General features: G+C 41.7%; 1 protein-coding gene across 18 annotated transcripts in view; it reads right to left on the bottom strand.

Moving 5' to 3' along the window:
• Positions 1-18831, bottom strand: part of PUS10 (pseudouridine synthase 10) — an 83377-nt gene that overhangs the window by 49606 nt on the left and 14940 nt on the right. The window lies entirely within an intron of this gene.

Below are 18831 nucleotides of genomic sequence, written 5' to 3'. Positions count from 1 at the left end.
TCCCTGCTAGGGTACCCAGGAAAACCAGAGGAAGATGCCCCAAGTGTTTGGGCCCTTGCCACCCACTGGCCTTGGCCTGGCACAGCCCCAGCCATTGCAGGCATTTAGGAAGTAAACCAGCTGATGGAAGATTTCTCTTTCTTTCTGTCACTACCTTTCAAACAAATAAGAATAGAATCTTATCTTCATAAAACACACACGAGGTAAAAGTGGAAAACAGGAAAAGGTCTTGGAAATTTAAAATATAATATCTATGAAAACAAGAAGGTTGGAAAATAAAGGTTAGAAAATTTGTTAGGGGGTGGATCAATTCTCTTCCTGCAGCAGACTAGAAAAACTGAACAGATAAAAAGATCTGCTCAAAGGCATCAGAAAGTTAACAAGGCAGTGAAGAATAGCAAGGCCAAAATCCAAAAGGAGGAAACCACAGATGAGCCAAGCTTTCCGAGCAGTTTTTCCACAAGAGGCACCTGCCAATCAGAAGAGGTGGCTGAGCATCACAAGACGGTCAAAAATTAGAGTCCAGTACCTAGCGAAGGAGGGGGAGTCCTGACGAGCCCTATTCTTCGACTGAATCAGGAAGGAGCACACCCTGAAGTCAGGGTAAATCTGGACTAGAGCAGCCCTGAAGGTCTGAAAGAACAGCTTCGGATCGCTGCGATCCCTTTAACGGAACATAAGGTGATTCAGAACTGCTAATGCCCAAGTGTTGGCAAAAATGTGAAACAACGAGAAAGCTCACCAGCTATTGGTGGAATACAAACATAAACTGGAAAAGCAGCAGTTCCTCATAAGGTTAAAGAGATACCCACCACAGGACCCAGACTAGCCACTTCAAGGTACTGACCGCCCCCCCCAAATAAAATATCTACACTAAGAAATAATACATAGAATTTCATACCAGCTTTATTCATAACAGGCCAGAACTAAGACAACCCAAATGTCTCTCAACAGGTGAATGCATAAATTGTGCTGTGTTCTTAAAATGGAACTTTACTTAAAATCGAGGCTTCTAGCAATAAAAATTACTGATACACATAACAACATGTATGGATCTCAAAATTATGTTGAGTGAAAGCAGCAAGTCAGAAAAGAATATGGCCAGCGCCGTGGCTCAACAGACTAATCCTCCGCCTTGCGGCGCCGGCACACCAGGTTCTAGTCCCAGTCGGGGCGCCGGATTCTTTCCCGGTTGCTCCTCTTCCAGGCCAGCTCTCTGCTGTGGCCAGGGAGTGCAGTGGAGGATGGCCCAAGTGCTTGGGCCCTGCACCCCATGGGAGACCAGGAGAAGCACCTGGCTCCTGCCTTCAGATCAGTGCTGTGCGCCAGCCGCAGAGCACCGGCTGCGGCGGCCATTGGATGGTGAACCAACGGCAAAGGAAGACCTTTCTCTCTGTCTCTCTCTCTCTCACTGTTCACTCTGCCTGTCAAAAAAAAATAATAATAATATATAATGCATGATTGCATTATATATTACATTTGAAAAAATGTAATCTATAATGGCTGAAATTAGCTGGTGCTGGGATTGGGAAGTTTAGAAGTGTTTGAAATGGTCTCTATCTTGATTGTTGTAATGGTTACTTAGGTTTTTGCAACTGTCAGCTCAATGAACTGTGGTGGGCATTTGGTAGAGCAGGTAGGATGTCCACATGCTGTATCAGAATGCCTGGGCTAAAGTCACAGCTCCACTTCCAATTCCATATTCCTGCTAATGTGCGTCTTGGGAGGCAGCAGGTGATGGCTCCAGCATTGGACCCCTGACATCCACATGGGAGACCTGGATTGAGTTACTGCCTCCCAGTTTTGGACTAGTCTAGTCCCAGCTGTTAGGAGCATTTAGGGAGTGAACCAGAGGATTGAAGCCCTATCTCTCTGCCTCTCAAACAATAAAAGCAAAATGAAAAAAAAAAAAAAAAACTCAATGAACTTTATTGTTTAAGTGTGTGCATTTTGTTGTTCATAAATTATAACTTAAAAAATTGAAAAGATTCCCAATATCAAGAGTCAGTGATGATGTGATAACCGCAACTCCTTGTAGACTGCTGATGAGGATGTGAACTGGCACAGTCGCTTTGGAAAAGTCTGGCATGATCTGATGAGTTAAAGAAGTATACTCCTTATACAGTTCTACTCCTACTGATGTACCCTAGGTAAACTCTTGCTCGTGTGCATTAAGATACAGCTGTAAGAATGTTTGGCAGGGGCCAGTATTGTGACAAAGCAGGTCAAGCTACCACCTGCAACACCAGTATACCATATGGACACAGGTTCATGTCCTGGCTGCTCCATTTCCAAACCAGCTCCTTGTTAATGTACCTGGGAAATCAGCAGAAGATAGCCTAGGTGCTTGGGCCTCTGAACTCATGTGGGAGACCTGGAAGAGGTTCTTGGCTCCTGGCTTTGGCCTAGCCCAGCCCCAACTAAGAGCCACCTCTGGGGAGTGAAACAGCTGATGGAACATCTCCCTCTGTCTCTGTCTCTCCCTATAACTCTGACTTTAAAATAAATTAATCAAAAAAAAATTTAGATTAAATTAAAAATGGCCACTGTAGAAATTATCCTAATATATAATAGTAGTACTATGAATACAAAGCAATATATTCATGCAATTAAATATTATACAGTGGGGCCGGAGCTGTAGCACAGTAGGTTAATCCTCCACCTGTGGTGCTGGCATCCCATATGGGTGCCAGTTCCAGCCCCAGCTGCTCCTCTTCCAATCCAGCTCTCTGCTGTGGCCTGGGAAAGAAGTAGAAGATGGCCCATGCACCCACATGGGAGACCAGAAAAAGCACCTGGCTCCTGGCTTCGGATCACTGCAGTTCCGGCCATTGCAGCCACTTGGGGAGTGAAAATGGAAGGAAGACCTTTCTCTCTGTCTCTCCCTCTCACTGTCTGTAACTCTACCTCTCAAATAAATAAATAAAATATTTTTAAAAAAGTTTTAAATGGAATTAAAAGATAAATTAAAAAGATACTATATAGCAGTGAAAATCAGCTAACTACAGCTCTGCATTAGAATATGGATAAATCTTTTTAAATAATTCCAAATGAAAGGAGCCAGACACAAAAAAATTATAATATGTTACAGTTCCACTTTTATTTAAAGTTCAAATCAAGCTCATCTAAACTCTAGTCTTAGGAGTAAAGATCACGGTTACTGTGAGAAAGAAGGAATAACTGCTGATTACTATGGAAACAGAAATTTACTAAAAAGAAAATAAAAACATTTGTACTCAAGGATAGAGTTCAACTTCAGGGACTCTTATCATATAATCTGTTTTCTTTCTATAAGACAATTGCTTAAAATTGAGAAATATGAAGGACTAAACAAACTAGACTAAGACATCCAACAGGTTGACCAACAGATTTACCACATCACAGCTCAGAGCAAAAACGATGTCTATGTGTTAGTGGAACATTTGCTTAAAAACTCACTCCGATGGGGCCGGTGCTGTGGCGCAGCGGATTAAAGCTGTGGCCTGAAGCGACGGCATCCCATATGGGCGCCAGTTCTTGTCCTGGCTGCTCCTTTTCTGATCCAGCTCTCCACTATGGCCTGGGAAAGCAGTAGAAGATGGCCCAAGTCCTTGGGCCCCTGCACCCGTGTGAGAGAAGCTCCTGGCTCCTGACTTTGGATCAGCTCAGCTCTGGCCATTGCAGTCATTTGGGGAGTGAACCAGTAGATGGAAGACCTCTCTCTCTCTCACTGGCTCTACCTCTCTCTGTAACTCTTTCAAATAAACAAAATAAATCTTTAAAAAAACTCACTTCAATCCACACTATACTCATAGTGAATATGATTCAAAGCGCTTCAGAATATACCTGTAGTGTACCTTAATCTTAGCTGCAAAATAACTCAAGTTGCACTATGAACCCAAATTGTTATTCAATACAAGTGCCATGAAGATAGGTCTGCATGTTTATAAGTCTTTCAGTATACCACTTTAGAATCCTTATCTGGTCCTTGACATATTCCAAAGGGTTAAAGGGCATATGCCTACTTATTTGGTGGATGGAGCATTTCTTTGCTTTCAGAAATAGCAAAGTCTCACTAAAATCATCACCTCAAGGTTTCTAACGTGAATTGTTACTGATAATACCAAATGACAATCAGATCATCAATTCACAAAATGACATCCAAGCTTCACAGAAAATTTAAAATATAGATATAAACTGAATTCTAAATAGAAACCATTTTTAGTATGATTTTTTTTAATAATTATTTTATTTATTTGAAAGACAGAATTACAGAGAGAGGTAGAGACAGAGAGAGAGGTCTTCCATCCACTGGTTCACTCCCCAGATGGCTGCAACAGCCGGAGCTGTATCAATCTGAAGCCAGGAGCCAGGAGCTACCTCCGGGTCTCCCACTTGGGTGCAGGGGCCAAAGGACTTGGGCCATTTTCTACTGCTTTCCCAGGCCATAGCAGAGAGCTGGATTGGAAGAGGAGCAGCCGGGACTAAAACCAGTGTCCATATGGGATGCCGGCACTTCAGGCCAGGGCTTAACCGGCCCCTAGTATGATTCTTAAACTAAGAATAAACGGGCTATCTGTGTTGACATCTTGGTATCTATCTCATTATTTCATTTTTTATATGCTTCATGATCAAATTTAAATAAAGTTCATTTTCTTTTTACCTACCCAAGTTAGTTCCCCTCATAGTACCCTTGCCTACCTATTCATAACATTTTAACAGGTACTTCAGAACTAAACTGAGTGTCCACCAGGAAAAATAACTTCAACAACTACATATATGAATAACTTTTAAATTATGCTTTGATGAAAGTAATGACTCTTTAATTTGACATATGTACATAAAAATACTTTGTAAATAAAAACGTGGGTTTTTTTCTCTGTCAGTATCCGCTTGGAGCACTTTCCTGGATTTGAACAGCCTGCCGTGTACCCAGCTAGCCTCTGACCCACTATTTGTTAAACCAAAAGCTACAAACATTTCTAAAAAAGCATTGTGAAACTGTGAAATGACCATTCAATATTACACTAAGATCTTTTATATCAGAGCTTTATAAATTATGATAGTGCCCAAATTGATAGAAAAATATGTATCACATTTTTTAAAAACTAGATAACTTTGCATAAAAAAAAACAAAAAAGAAAAAAGATCATTTTTTAAAGATTTATTTAGGGGCTGATATTGTGGTACAGTGGGTTAAGCTGCTACCTGTGATGCCAGCCTCCCATGAGTGCCAGTTTGAATACTGGCTGTTCTGCTTCTAACCCAGCTCCCTGCTAACGTGCCTGGCAAAGCAAGAGAAGGTGGCCCAAGTACTTGGGTCCCTCCCAACCATGTGGGAGACCCAGATGGAGTTCCAGGCTCCTAGCATTGGACTGGGATGGCCCCAGCTGTTGTAGTCTTCTGGAGAATGAACAAGCAGACAGAAAATCTCTCTTTTTCTCTCTCTCTCTGTTTCTCCCTCTCAAGTAAATAATTTTTAAAGCTTTTTTTTTTAATAGGCCAGTACTTTTTTTTTAAATGATTTTTTATTTATTTATTTGAGAGGCAGAGCTACAGACAGTGAGAAAGAGAGAGAGAGAGAGAGAGAGAGAGAGAGAGAGAGAGAGAGAGAAAGAGAGAGAAAGACAGAAAGGTCTTCCTTCCATTGGTTCACTCCCCAAATAGCCACAATGGTCGAAGTTGTGACAATCCGAAGCCAGGAGCCAGGTGCTTCCTCCTGGTCTCTCACACAGGTGCAGGGGCCCAAGGACTGGGGCCATCTTCTGCTTTCCCAGGCCACAGCAGAGAGCAGAGAGTTGGATTGGAAGAGGAGCTGTCGGGACTAGAACCAGCACCCATATGGGATGCCTGAATTGCAGGCAGAGGATTAACCTACTGTGCCATGGCGCCAGCCCCAGTTTTTTTTTTTGTTTTTTTTTTTTTTTTTTTTTAATCAGAGTTATAGAAAGAGAGGGAAGGACAGAAAGAGATCTTCCATCTGCTGGTTCACTCCCCAAATGGCTGCAACCTCCAGGGCTGGGCCAGGAACCTGGAGCTTCTTCCAGTTCTCTCATGTGGGTGCAGGGGCCCTAGCACTTGGACCATCCTATGCTCCTTTCCCAGGCATATAGCAGGGAGCTGGATCAAAAACAGAGCAACCGGGTCTTGAACCAGCGCCCATATGAGATGCCAGCATGGCAGGCAGCGGCTTCACACACTGCACCACAATGCTGGCCCCGTAATTTTTTTGTTAATAAAGGTATCTTCCACTGCTTTCCCAGGCACATTAGCAGGGAGCTGGGTCAGAAGTGGAGCAGCTGGGACTCAAACCAGCCCTTTGGAAGGGGATTCCAACATCCCAAACTGCTGCGTCACTATACCAGCCTCATTACTGTTTTTCTTAGAGAGAAAAATTCTCAGCTAAATATTTCTATCTGGGGTCTTGAATGGGTGTCCAGTGTATAAAATAGACCCTATAGTAATTGATCATATATTAATATCAGTGAAAGAAAACATACTATTTTACTGAAAATGGAATATTTGTAAAAGCCACTTTGAATATTTGAAGCAGTACAATCTAATTTTAAAAAGCAGCAGCTGGCCAGCGCCGTGGCTCACTAGGCTAATCCTCCGCCTTGCGGCACCGGCACACCGGGTTCTAGTCCCGGTCGGGGCGCCGGATTCTGTCCCGGTTGCCCCTCTTCCAGGCCTGCTCTCTGCTGTGGCCGGGAGTGCAGTGGAGGATGGCCCAAGTGCTTGGGCCCTGCACCCCATGGGAGACCAGGAGAAGCACCTGGCTGCTGCCTTTGGATCAGCGCGGTGCGCCGGCCGCAGCGCACCAGCCACGGCAGCCATTGGAGGGTGAACCAATGGCAAAAGGAAGACCTTTCTCTCTCTCTCTCTCTCATTGTCCACTCTGCCTGTCAATATATATATATATATATATATATATATATATATATATATATATATAAAGCAGCAGCTAATGGGGCCAACGCTGTGGCATAGTGGATAAAGCCATCGCCTGTAGTGCCGGCATCCCATATGGGTGTCGGTTCGAGACCTGGTTACTCCACTTCCGATCCAGCTCTCTGCCACAGCCTGGGAAAGCAGTAGAAGATGGCCCAAGTCCTTGGACCCCTGCACCCACGTGGGAGACCCAGAGGAAACTCCTGGCTTCAGATCGGTGCAACTCCGGCCGTTGCGGCCAATTGGGGCATGAACTAGCAGATGGAAGACTGACACACACACATACACACACCCACACTTACTTTGTCTCTCTCTCTCTCTGCCTTCTCTGTGTAACTCTGACTTTCAAATAAAATAAGTAAATCTTCAAAAAAATTTTTGGGCTTTCATAAGAAATCTGACTCAAAACCATTTTTTACAGCAACTTGAGTCATCTGAGAGAACCTGAGCAGAAATATGGTAGGAAATTGCTAAAAATTGTCCTTTTCATTTTATTTTTGAAGTTATATCTATAGAGAATCACAAAATAAATTAACAGTTTAATCATCAACCTTGTAAATATCACTCTTGATCAAATATTATCAGATCTTTGGTTCTATACTTTTATCAAGAACCATTCCCTATCTTTGAAGAGAACAATATTTGGGGAAAAAGAATACCAGTGAAGGTCAAAACCTAGGTTAAGTCTCTCGTATTAACACAGAAACACAACTATCTACTTTTGAAATCGAATGAAATCACATGAAGGTTGTATCCATAGCAACAATTAAAACTATAACTTTGAAGCTGGACAGATGACAGTTCAAATCCTAAATGTACTATTTGCCAATAAGATGACTTTGTACTTCGACTTTATCATCTGTGAAACGGAAATAATCTATTTTAATTGCCACATCAGAGGTTGCAATTAAATGAGAGAATACATACACACTGTCATATGAACACTCAGTAAATGGTGGCAGCTTGTTTTCCTAAGGTACTGTATCTTACTATTCCTAAGAAATAAGTATATCTTGTGGTGGTGTGGCCATTTCACATATTTTCATATATAAACTGTAACTTTATATACACATACTCACATATACTTGCTATCATTATTACAAATGATTTTTATATAAATAATAACTTCATGGGTTAGAAATATAAATCTAAAACACAGTGGTGATGTCAGAAAGGATAGTTGAATGACTTCTATGTATGCGAGAAACCCAAATCTGAAATAGATCGAGACTAAATTAGAAGTTCCCTTTTCCTGAAACTTAGTCAACTAGGCCACAGTTCTAAAAATTAATAGAAAAAGAGCAAGTTTTAAAAGCTGTTTATCTTTATCTGAAAGGCAGAAGGAGCAACAGAGAGAAAAGTTCCATCAGCTAGTTTACCCAAATGCCTGTAACAGATGGGCTGAGCCAGGTTGAGGCCAGGAACCCGGAATTCCATTTGAGTTTCCCACTTGGGTGGCAGAGGCCCAAATGCTTGAGCCATCATCTACGGTCCCCCAGAGTAGCACTAGCAGGAAGCTGGATCAGAAGCAGAGATGGAACTCAAATCCAGGCACTTTGACATGGAATGTGGGTATCACAAGCAGAGGCTTAACCTTGAAATACAATGCCCACCCCCAAAAAATAATTTGATAAATATCTCCACAGCTGTTAAACAGCAATGTGATGATATGTCGTATTTGATGGAAAATAGTTTTATTGAAAACGGATTTGCAGAATCTTATATTCTTTTCAATTTTGTTTTATAACTATTTCTTTTAAATTTTAAAGATGCCAAATCTGATAATTCATAAGAAAAAGAGCATACAAATTAAAACAAGCAACTTCGAATTTTTATGGTTACTTAGTATTTTTTAAGATTTATTTATCTGAAAGGCAGAGTGACGGAGAAAGAGGGAGAGACAGAGAGTGAGAGAGATCTTCAATCCACTGTTTCACTCCCCAAATGGCCACAACAGCCATGGCTCAGCCATGGTCACGCCAAAGCCAGGAGCCAGGAACTCCATCCTGGCCTTCCATATGGGTGGCAGGGATCCAAGTACTTGGGCCATCTTCCAATACACTTTCCCAGGAGCATTAGCAGGAAGCTGGATTGGAAGCTCAGGAGCCAGAACTTGAACCCAGAACTCCAATATCGGATGCTGGAGTCTTAAGTGGTAGCCTAACCTGCTAGGCACAATACCAGCCCCAAAGTTACCTAGTATTTTTAATGCACCCTGCTGTCTCTCAGTTATCCACAGAGATATTTCAGTCACAGCAACTTCTTTTCTCCTTTGTTCTCTCCTTCTCTATACACTAGGTTCAAACCAAAAAAATGGGCTCAGGATTGTGGCATAATGGGTTAAGCCACTACCCGTAACACCGGCATCCCACACTGGTGCCAGTTCAAGTCCTGGCTGGTCCACTCCCAGTGCAGTTCCCTCCTAATGTACCTGGGAAAGCAGCAAAATATGGCCCAAGTCCTCTGGCCCCTGTACCCACTTGGGAGACCAGGAGGAAGCTCCTGGCTCCTGGCTTCAGTCTGACCCAGCCCCAGCCATAGCAGCCATTTGGGGAACGAATCAGCAGATGGAAGATCTCTCTCTTTCTCTCTCTGCCTTTCAAATAAATTTTAAAAATCTTAAAAAAACAAAAACAAGAAAAAAAACCCAAAGCTATGAAGGAAATATATGCATTTTAAAATATTTAAATATGTGTCTGGGGGTGGGTGTTCAGGCTAGTGGTCAAGACCCTAGTTAGGATGGCCATGTTCCAGGTAGGAGTGCCTAGAATCAATGCTTGGCTCTACTCCTGCCTCCAGCTTCCTGGAACACAGACCTTAGCTGACTCACATGATTGGGTTCACGCCACCCATGTCAGGGACTTGAATTGAACTCCCAGGTTCACCCCTGCCTGTACCAATGCAAGCATTTTGGGAGTGAGCTAGCAAATGGGAATGTCCATTCATTTGTCTGTTCTCTCTCTCCATCCCACTCAAACTAATTTTTAAAAATAAGTAAGGGCTGGCGCCATTGCGTAGCGGTTAAAATTGCCACCTGCAGCGCCAGCATCCCATACGGGCGCCAGTTTGAGACCCGGCTGCTCCACTTCCAATCCAGCTCTCTGCTGTGGCCTGGGAAAGCAGTAGAAGATGGCCCAAATCCTTGGGCCCCTGTATCCACATGGGAGACCTGGAGGAAGCTCCTGGTTCCTGGCTTTGGTTTGGGCAGCTCCAGCCACTTCAGTCAACTGGGGAGTGAACCAGTGGATGGAAGACCTACCCCTCTCTCTCTCTGCCTCTCTTTTTCTCTCTGTGTAATTCTGACTTTATAAGTAAACAAATAAATATATGCCTGAAAATCCTGCCACCTGCTTCCCCAAATCTAATATACACTATATTACTGTGATGGTCTTTAGAACCAATCTTGCTTTTTAGTCTTGCTGGACTATGGCATCCTCCTGCCAGTAACACGATTCATTTCTCCTTGCTGCATGCCACAGTGTTCTTGGGGGTTGGGTTCTTGTTTTATTTATTGGACTTCCTGTGTCTGCATCCCAAAAATGAGTTATTAGATCTCTTTAATACCTGCTTTGATTTTCTGATAGCTGGACTCAGGACTGTCCCTCCTAAACAGGTCTTGGGTTCTATCTAGATCTCAACTAATCCATCCCATGTCACTCATCCTTTCTCCCTTGGAACACATTCCAGTCATATACTGAGTAACAGAACCCCAAAACTGCTCCCATGTCTAGTTCCATGTTCCTTTTGATGCAGTCTGGTGATTTGCTGACTCTTTGCTATTATTCATGAGTATATGGTTTAATAAGTTAGTAGTTAAGAAAAGGCAATGTCCAAGGAGCCAAGGCAGTTAGATAAATGAAAAACATACAAGGAATCAAGATAGAGATGGCAAGGGTTAAAAGATAAAAAGGAACATGATGGAGGGAGGAATACCCAAATTCTGATCGATGTGACACACTGGGCAAGTCAACCTCTGAGCTTTGGGCTCTGATGATACACGCCATCACTTCCCAATAAGTGCCATAAAAAGTTAGGGAGCCCTACCCCAGATGAACACCAAGGTCTCCTGCACTTCCATGATTCTAATAATGTGGACGTTCATTGCCTGATGTTGCAATCAAAGGGGCAGGCTCTGCGAGCTACTTTAAATAAGGAAGATGGGTTTGGACTTTCTGCAAGAACATACTCACATCCTGGGAGAGTTTTTAAAAGTTGCAGCCTGTGTACCTGAAACAGCAGAGTTACTATCTACCCCTTCTCAACCCACTTAGGGAAAGTCTATTGAAAGACTCTTAAGAAGCAGAGACAGTAACCTCAATAATTTTGCATGTCTTAAACTCCCTCATTCAGCAACCTTCTGAAAAGTTTCACGGGTAAGTGGATCATAAAGGGATGAAAGGAAGTTCTAACCAACTAACCAACCTAACCAAAACTAGGATATAGATTTTGAAAGCTGCTTAATAAGCTCAGAAAGAGCTTTAGAAAGAAGCGAGTTTTGTTTTATATGGTTGGTGAAAGATGTTAGTCTTGTAGGGTAAATGACAGAAAACAGAGATTTAGGAAAGCTGCCTGTCCTACAAAAAAAATTGACCACGGAAAACAGACGAAATGCAGAGAACAAAAAAATATAGAAACACACATGCTGAATCAGACAGTCAGAGAATATACATGCTAAATGGCATCCAACTCAGGCCTGAACACACAATATGAACTTGAGTATTTTGTATAGCTCTCTGTACTTGAAGTCAAATCAATTCTGTTTAATTCTGTTCTTCTGACTGAACATAATTAGAAAACAAGCTGTCCTTTAGGAAAAGTGAGCATATCAATCAATAACAGAAGGAGGGAAGTTACTCAAGTATCCAACAAAAAAGCATTCTAGGATTTTTGGCAGGGAGTTTCAGAGGTCTCCATTAGAAAGTACACTCAGAATCTTGAGTATGCGCATTGTTAGTAAAAGGGAATTCATCTCCTTCTCTTCAGATTCAGGATAGGCTTGAGGATCCCAACCTAGTTAAGAACCCCCAAATTTAAGTAAAACTCCAAAATCTCTGCAATACCCATTTGTCAGAATTTAAGAAAATAGTCTCCTAAAATTAAAAAAAAAATGCTACCACAGGAGAGGTACTGCTTTTTTTCTTAGTTAATATTCTAGGGCTGTGCATAACGTGTAGTACTTGGTGCAACACATGGCGATATCAAGTGTGATAAAGGAAAGGGAAAAAATTTTGATCTGACAAAACTCCAACTATATCAAGTTGCATATTAAGAAGTAGGTGCTTCATACAACCAAAGTAACAATATTTAAATGACAACATAAATAGATTGAACAAACTGTTTCCCACATTCTACCCACAGGAAGGCCCAATACACCAAACTGACAGTACAATATCGCCCTCTACTGGAACAAACTAGGAAAGCCAAACCTAAAAGAACAAAACTACAGACATTTAACTTTTAAAAGAACTTAATTTAATGTGTTGGGGGGTAGAGGGGGGCGTGCATGATTGTGGCACAGAGTTAAGCCACAGCCTACAATGCTGCTGGCATCCCATTTGAGCTATTCCACGCCCAATCCAGCTCCCTGCTAATGTGCCTGGGAAAACAGTAGAGGATGACTCAAGTCCTTGGGCCCCCTGTCATCCTAGTGGGAAACCCAGATAGAGTTCCAGGCTCCTGGCTTCAGCCTGGCCCAGCTGCAGCTCCAACCACTGTGAGCATCTGAGCAGTGAACCAGTGGATGGAAGCTCTTTCTTTCTTGCTCTCTAACTCCGCCTTTCAAATAAATAAATTCTTTAAAGAAAAAGATAACAAAATTTTTTTCCTCATAAATGCAAGTTTAATCTATATATTGGCATTAAGTCTGGCATATTCATTATATGGTGGTTTTAGTGTCGCACTAATGGCATATGAGTTTACAAGAATCAATCATGAATGTAAGGTAACATAAAAACCCACTTTGAGAAATATTTCACTTGAAACAGAGTTGAAAGGGCCTAACAAGATTCCTAGTCTAATCAACTATATGAAGCACACTTCCCTTCTAGGTATCTCTGCCAAGTGGTTGCCCAGCCTTGCCTTAAACAACCTGGTGACAGAAAACTCACCCTCCCTGAAAGCAGTCTATACTGTGGCTGCAAATTATTTCCTTCCTGGTTTTATCCTTTTATCAGTCTAATCTCTTTCACAAAGAAGCCCCTCAAACACCTAAGGAGAGCAAATTCCTCCCACAGAGTCATCGATTTCACAAACTGAATAAGCCAAGTTCCCTCAGCAGTGGCTCGTGTGCCCAAGTTTCAGACACCTCCACCATTCAGAATGCACTATATCCTCTAAATGTGGATTTGTTTTCCATTGTTCCTACAACAAATGCCCACAACTTCAGTGGTTCAAAACAACACAAGTTTATCATCAGCAAGGTGTTAGCTGGGTTCCTTTTCGGAGGTTCCAGGGACTGCACTCCCTGTGCCTTGTCAGCTTCATGAGGCCATCAGCACTTGTTGGCTCATGGTCCCCCTTCCTCCATCTCCTAAAGGAGCAGTGTTGCCTCTCTCTGACCATTCTTCCATAACCACATGTCCCTCTCACCTTGACCTCAGCCAGGAAAGGTACTGTTAAGGATAACCCAGGATAACTAAGGTAATCTCCCCATTTTAGGGTCTTGTACTTGAAGCACATCACCCTTTTTTCATATAATGTAACAAATGCACAAGTTCCAGGGATTCAGACATGGACTGCCCACGTGTCTGAGTTCCTTTTGAAGTAGACTGCTCCAATCTGGATATGGCATTTCAGGAATGGCCAGCACTAAGTGAAAAAGGATTGTCATCCTCTTCGTTCAAGATACTATACTTCTAATACCTGAGCCTAGACCTCTGATTATTTAGATTATCTAATTGTCTCATTACCTAGTTCTTAACCAAAATTCCTGAGCTCTCTCTATGAACACAGATTCTAAGCCACTTGTGTCTTTTCCCTTCTTTGGCAGTTTTTTTTTTTTTTCCTAAACCCAAGCATGAGAACTTCCATGTCTTCCTGTTAAATTCCATCTTGTTAGATGTTCCCCATTCATGACATTTCTGCGGATCTTAATTTTAACATTCACCCTACTGCGGTACAGGCTCGATTATGTGTCATGCACAACTGCAGTAAGTGTTCCCACTGTATCATCACTGATGGAAATTGTGACTAGGGGAGAGCATGAAAAGAATTCTGTAGCACATCAGAAATCTCCCTGAAGCTCAGTGATTCTTGAATCTCAATGAATGCACAAATCTCTGCCCTAACTCTAGATACTATGACTTAGGAGGTCTGAGACAAGGCCCCGCAATCTGTTTCTGAAATTCACTTGGAGAAAGACTTCGCACGTCTGATCTGTAAGACTACATTTGGGGAAATATGGTCCACTTTGACACTCGTCATGAATCAGCCCCTTTGGGGTATGGCCATTTGGCACCATCAGTTGTCCCCACTTGCTGCTCAGTTTCAGGAACTTATAAACAAAGGTCGTGGCAAATGACACGGAATCCCAGTCATGCTGGTGCTTCAGTTTTTCCGCGCTCTACCAGCCCTGTGAGTCTGTATAAGGCAGAAATGATGCAAACATGATTTCTTTTTGGCAAACCTGTTCAGCGTGTTGACAGCCAATTCTTTCTCATGCTCAATACTCATAATTCACTCCTTTAGTTCCTGATCTAGAATCTCGCCAGGGACTCAGGGTCAAACTCACCCATTGGTAGTTAACAGAACCAACTTTCTTCACCTTTGGAAAACTGGAACTGCCTTTATCTGTCTCCAGTTCATTTGGAAAATCTCTCTTTTAAAAGCCCTCAAGGATCAAGGACAGCAGCAAGTTCTTTCTCAATCTATCCTGGAATGCAATTCACCCAGGCCCAAATACATGGTCCCATTTAGGTAAACTTCACCCTGTGGAGCTTTCATTCTCCTTTACCAATGATCATTCTACCTTTTTCAGGATGAAGATCATTTTCCTTGATGAAGAGGACAGAAACAAAATAGGATTTTCAGAGTTCTGCTTCCTCCATTTTACCCACCAGCAGTACACCACCAGTTCCAAATAGCAAATCCATTCCTCCTTTCACCATTTTCTTGCTCTGAAGATAAATATAAGTACCTCAAATCTTTCTTAGCAATTCTTGGCAGCTTCTATTCATTAGTGGCTTTAGTTGCTATTCTTACAGATCTAAGCCTTCTTACATTGCACTAACTTGACTCTGTGTTCCTGTATTTCTTTTGAAATTGATCTCCAGTCGGCAAGAAACAACAGTTGGAATTGGGTGACAGGCATACAGGGTTTCATTGGGCTAGTCTTCTATTTTTTGAAGTTTCCGAAAACAAAAAAATCAAACAAGTATTTACATAAATGCAGAGACAAGTAGAGACAGAAACAGAGATGACATGAGATTCCCCCATTTCTTCTTCACTGGGATGTATTTTTTTTTTCCTTAAACTTTCTTTTGTTGGTTGGACTAATTTGAAGTAAAGTCTGAATTGCAGTTTCTCTGAGCATCTAAAACCTTTTATTTTTCACCCCAGATTCCTATGTTGTTTTTCTTTAACTGCCTTTTCTTCGGAATGTTTGCAATCTACCTGGCCAACCTCTAGTTTACATTCTAATCATGCCCATTCCTCCCTCCCTGTCAGGAACACAAACGTTAGGTTACCATCTTCTGCACCAGTTCCTCTATCATCCTTTAGGACCGCAGCACCAGCATGACTTGTGAGAGCATCAGAAACCCAAATTCACAGCTCCCACCTGACCTCTATATTAGAATCTCTGGGGATGGGGCCTGGGAAACTCTCCAAATAAATCTTAATGCATGTTGAAGTTAGAGAACCACTCTGTAGGAAAAGAAACTGTTCCAATCCAAAGGTTGTCAGATAAAGGGCTTTCAACTAGCCGTGATTTCCATCAAATGCCCAGACTGCGCCTGAGAGTCCTTCATACCGTGGTATCCACTGACCACAATTATCTTGTATGTATGACAAACTCATCGTCCCTCCCCTTGGCCAGCTGGCGTAGAGCATACTTCCACTCCTCTATCTAGCCCTGTTCCTCTCCTGTTCACCTCCTTTTGATGATATTTCATCTCATTCCACTCACTGGATCTAAGATCTCAATGCTAATTTCTTACAACATACCTCTATTTCCTTTGCTTTTAACAAATCTGAGTCTTATAAAAAATACTACTCTACCACTGTTACATTCAAATGCTAAGTCCGAACCCAGAAAGTCACCAAGACAGTCAAGAGATGTTTATTCGCTTCCCCTGTATAATCTCAACTCTGTCAAATTTCATATACCACTCCAGACTCTGGAGCATCCAGTTCAGCTACTTTCCATATTGCTGTCTTTTGTGAATCCCTGGATCCTGCCTATATTTATTCTGCTTACCATATGTTATTTGCTCTCTAACAGTGTTTCATCGGTTAATCTGCTTATTTTTCTCCTCATTAGCAGTATTAGGTTAAAGCTGTCCTGACCAGATCAGGAGTTCCTAAGAAAATACACTCAGGAGATACACTCCTTCCCTCCCCCTATTTTCTCCCAAATGATAATTATGCTAACTGCAAACTTTTCTTCTTCAACTCTTAAATTAATGCTTTTCCAATGATGATAATTAAAAACTATGGCTATAACCAGAAAGGAATTGGGAAGACAAAGAGTAGGGATAGATTAGTACAAATTTTTTGGTTTTACAAAGTAGTTTACTTGAGACTAGTTCTTTTCCTGTTTTTTTTTTTTTTTTTAAGACTTTATTTGAAAATCAGAGTGATAGAGCAAGAGGGATAGACAGAGAAAGAGACCTTCTATCTGCTGATTCACTCCCCAATGGGCACAATGGCTGGAGCTGGGCCAGGCTGAAAATGGGAGCCTGGAACTCCATCTGGCTCTCCCACACCGGTGGCAGGGGCCCAAGTACTTGGACCATCCTCCTGCCTTCCCAGGTGCATTAGCAGGGAGCTGGACGGAAGCTGAGCAGCAGGGGATTCCAATCAGGACACTGTTTTGCGATGCTAGCATTGCAGGCGGTGGCTTAACACACTGAGCAATGCCAGCCCCTTCTTACTTCTTTTATAAGCAGAAATGTCACCATACTGATTAAACATTATTTACTTTTAAATCACGTATTTGTGACAATTTATTTCTTAGTAGTGGAAAAAAATCTAATTGTTCAAATGACTCAATTTTCTGTTCCACTCTAAATTTTGAGCTAACATCAATTAATTCTATATACATACTTTTGTTCTATATAAGTTCTAAATTAAAAATATTCACAAGATTTAAATTGAAAGTTACGATGTAGAGTATGGCACTAAAGAAGTTATAGAATTTATATTCAAAATGCAAGAATATTTTAGAGATCAGTGTATTTAGTTTAAGTAGAGATTTATAACAAATAAGTTGTTAGAAAAGTAACTTATATATAGTCTGACTTGCACAGCATATCTCAACTGCAAGGAATAAAAGAGGGGCCGGTGTTGTGGCACAGTGGATTAAGCTGTGGCCTGCAGCGCCAGCATCACATATGGGTTACAGCTGGAGTCCCTGCTCCACTTCTGATCCAGTTCCCTGCTAATGGCCTGGGAAAGCAGCAGCAGATGAACCAACTGTTTGGGACCCTGCACCCACATGGGAGACCCAGAGGAAGCTCCTGGCTCCTGGCTTCGGCCTGCCACAGCCCTAGCTATTGCAGCCACTTGATGAGTGAACCAGTGGACAGAAGATCTGTCTCTCCTTCTCTCTGTAACTCTATCTTTCAAAGAAGTAAATAGGGGCCGGCGCCATGACGCAATAGGTTAATTCTCCGCGCCTGCGGCGCCGGCATCCCATGAGGGTACTGGTTCTAGTCCCAGCTGCTTCTCTTCCAATCCAGCTCTCTGCTATGGCCTGGGAAAGCAATAGAAGATGGCCCAAGTGCTTGGGTCCCTGTACTCGTGTGGGAGACTAGGAAAGAAGCACATGGCACCTGGCTCCTGGCTTCAGCTCGGCGTAGCTCCAGCTGTTGTGGCCCTCTGGGGAGTGAACCAATGGAAGGAAGACCTCTCTCTGTCTCCTCCTCTCACTGTGTATAATTCTACCTCTCAAATAAATAAATAAAATCTTTAAAAAAATAAGTAAATAAATCTTAAAAAAAAAAAAGTTGGCAATAAAAACAAAACATAAAAATAAAAGAAAGTCACCACATGAACAATAAGTATGATTTTCTGAAGAATTCTGGGATGTGAAAAACAGTGTACATAAAATCATAATCCTTGAATAACTATTATTCCTAAGAACTGAGTAGGTAAAAATGAATTACTCAATAATACAAATGAAAACAATGAAACATGTAACACACTAACTTGTAAAAACTTACTAATTCTCCAGTAACTGGAATAGTCACATGTTCCTGCCAAACGGTTTACTGGTTGACATCAGTTACAAAAGGTAAATACAGTATAAGCAGAAGAAACCTATCTTTAAATACCACAGCTTCTGTTTCTAACACGGAATATAAATACATCATGTATTTACTAAATATGAAATGAATATTATTAAAATCATCACAAGTATAAAGATGGACAATACAAATTTTAATGTAAATATAAACTTTGGAAGGTTTTGGTGTTAAGATATGTAACCACATTTAGAAAATAGATGTTTTTTCTTTTTGTTACTCAAACACTGCAACTTTGTGAGTCATTTGGTTTTTGGAAGCCTATTTATTTCTACCAAAAATTGGACATTATCAGTGAGCAATCCAGTTAGGCAATTTCACTGTTGTGCGAACATGACAGACTGTACTTACATAAGCTAAAGTGGCTAGCACATCAACAGGTGATATAATCTTATGGGGCCACCACTGACATGTGGTCCATTGGTGATCAAAATGTCAT

The sequence above is a fragment of the Oryctolagus cuniculus genome, chromosome 2 (assembly GCF_051225735.1).
Source record: "Oryctolagus cuniculus isolate XC-2025 breed Fujian yellow rabbit chromosome 2, ASM5122573v1, whole genome shotgun sequence".
Lineage (NCBI taxonomy): Eukaryota > Metazoa > Chordata > Mammalia > Lagomorpha > Leporidae > Oryctolagus > Oryctolagus cuniculus.
This window is presented reverse-complemented; position numbering and strand designations above follow the sequence as displayed.